Here is a 2,757-nt window from a genome sequence, read left to right on the forward strand (position 1 = left end):
GGGGGGGGGACAGGCAAGAGCCAATGACTATGGCAGCTGATCATTAGAGCACCCGACTTTTCTGGGGTACAGTGGGGGGCACTTTGCAATAGATAATCTATTAATTGGGGGTGCACGTGGCCGCAGATTTGTGACCCGGACAATGGCATCTTGTTTCTGATTTGGATCCGATCGACGAACAACATTGCCAATCTGTAGTGCGCGATGCAACCTAGTTTGTGATGCAACCTATCTCATCCATTGAGATGATGTAAAGTTAGGTAGACCGTCAGGTGGCACAGGTGGTGCGGTTTGTTGATGGGAGACATGTGGGCACCTGCTTGTGACCAGCACAGGGGTGTGTTGTCATTCTCTCTGCCACGTGCGTGCGTTTTCGAAGTAGGCGTTGCCACATTAGGAAACGTCTCCCCGGTATAACGCAGGTTGTTCGTGACATTTGTTGAAGATTTGTGGTTTTGGTTACAAGTTACGCAACTGACTTCCATGCGCTCCCCCCTGGCACTAGGCCCACCGTGTCATGTTGTCATGGAAGTTCTCCAGATCCGGCCGCTCCGAATGTTTTACCTACAAGCAGATCCCAGGTGGCCTCTTCCCTGGTCGGTAATGGTTATATTGTCCTTCCTAATATCACCATTGTTCCCGGAGGGGGTGTCGCCGAGGAACCAGTACGTTCATGGTGATACATAATTAATAGGGCAGACATGTATCCTGCACGCCGGCACACCAGAGGTTAAGCTCTGCGCGGCGCTCGGACATTAATGAGCGGTTTGCTCATGAATGAATCATTCAGATCCTGTTTTTGTTGGAAAGAACCTCCTGTGCAAGTGGGCGCCGATCTGGGAAGGAAGGGACTACGGGAATGAGGGCCAGCTGATGCGCCGGAGCCCGTCATCCATAACATCTGCCCGTGCTAATAGCCGTTTCGTGGGATTTGGTGGTCACGGGCGGCACAGCTCAGCGTGATGAAGTGATTTGTGTATATTTGTTTTTTATTTGCTGACTCTTAAAATGTACAAACATGTGACTTTCCGCTTGCTTACCAGAGACAGTCTGTTCTTTTATTGTTGTCTCTCTTAATTGAAATAATGGGCAAAGGGTTGTGGTCACATGACCTTCTCGACCTGTATGGCATTGGTGGACATCCCATTCCAAAACCATGGCCATATCTCCCCCCCACCCCTCCTTGTCTTTGCAGCTATTCCAACCTCTACTCTTCTGAGAAGACTTTTCACAAGAGTTTGGAGGGTCTGTGGGGATGTGTGCCCGTTTGTGAGGTCAGGTCTGATGTTGGATGAGAAGGCCTGGCATGGAAAGGTGTTCAGTAGAGTGTCTGGGATGGACAGTTGTTGGTAGAGTTGAGGTCATGTCTGATGTTGGATGAGAAGACCTGGGATGGACAGTTGTCAGTAGGGTTGAGGTCATGTCTGATGTAGGATGAGCAGACCTGGGGTGGACAGTTGTCAGTAGCTTTGAGGTCTTGTCTGATGTTGGATGAGAAGACCTGGCTTGGAAAGGTGTTCAGTAGGATTGAGGTCAGGTCTGATGTTGGTTGAGAAGACCTGGCTTGTAATGGTGTTTTATTAGGGTTGAGGTCAGGGCTTTGCTAGCCACTCGAGCTTCTCCACACCAAATTGGTCAAACCATGTCTTTTTATGAAGGTTAGCCATTAATAAGGCGCTGGCCTCATACCTCCTTGAAGCTATACCATCTTCCACTCTTGTGGCAAGACTTTCCTCAAGATTTTGGATGGTGTTTTGTGGGAATTTGTGAGGTCAGGTACTGATGTTTGATGAGAAGACATGGCTTGGAAAGGTGTTCATTAGGGTTGAGTTCAGGTCTGATGTTGGATGAGTAGACCTGGCTTGGGAAGGTGTTCGGTAGGGTTGAGGTCAGGTCTGATGTTGGATGAGTAGACCTGGCTTGGAAAAGAGTTGGAAGGGTGGAGTTCAGGTCCGATGTTGGATGAGTAGACCTGGCTTGGAAAGGAGTTGGTAGGATGGAGGTCAGGTCTGATGTTGGATGAGTAGACCTGGCTTGGAAAAGAGTTGGAAGGGTGGAGTTCAGGTCCGATGTTGGATGAGTAGACCTGGCTTGGAAAGGAGTTGGTAGGGTGGAGGTCAGATCTGATGTTGGGTGAGTAGACCTGGCTTAGAAAGGTGTTCATTAGGGTTGAGTTCAGGTCTGATGTTGGATGAGAAGACCTGGCTTGGAAAGGCGTTCAGTTTGGTTGAGGTCAGGGCTCTTTGCAAGACGCTCGTTCCTCCACACCAAACTGGTCACGCCATGTCTTTATGGAGCTGGCTTTGTAACAGGGGACAGTCATGGGGGAACAGAAAAGGGTCTTCACCAAACTGTGGCCACAAGGCTGGAAGATCACAATTGTCTACAATGTCTTTGTATGTTGTAGTATTAACAGACCCTTCACTGGAGACACCAGTGAATTTGACGGGTGGGGGGGTGCATGAGCAGAGGGTGCGCTGTTTACCCAAGACATGTTGGTGTTTGTTCTCTCCCTCCTCAGAGATTTGGGAGGTGCGGGCTGTGTCTTGGCTGTACCGATGCTGCTGCAGCAGCTGATAAGCACATTGTTGTCATCTGTCCTGGAGGTGTAGCACAGTTATAGAACGACGGCGAAGTTGTGCAACTGGTTCGATGTATCTTACTGGGAGTCGATCACTATAGACGGCATTAACCCTTAATGTGACTGAGTGGAATTGAGTGGAATATAATGATGATGAAGAGTGCATTGATCAGAAA

The sequence above is a fragment of the Nanorana parkeri genome, unplaced genomic scaffold (genome assembly GCF_000935625.1).
Source record: "Nanorana parkeri isolate BGI_ZX_2015 unplaced genomic scaffold, ASM93562v1 scaffold1934, whole genome shotgun sequence".
NCBI classification, from domain to species: Eukaryota; Metazoa; Chordata; class Amphibia; order Anura; family Dicroglossidae; genus Nanorana; species Nanorana parkeri.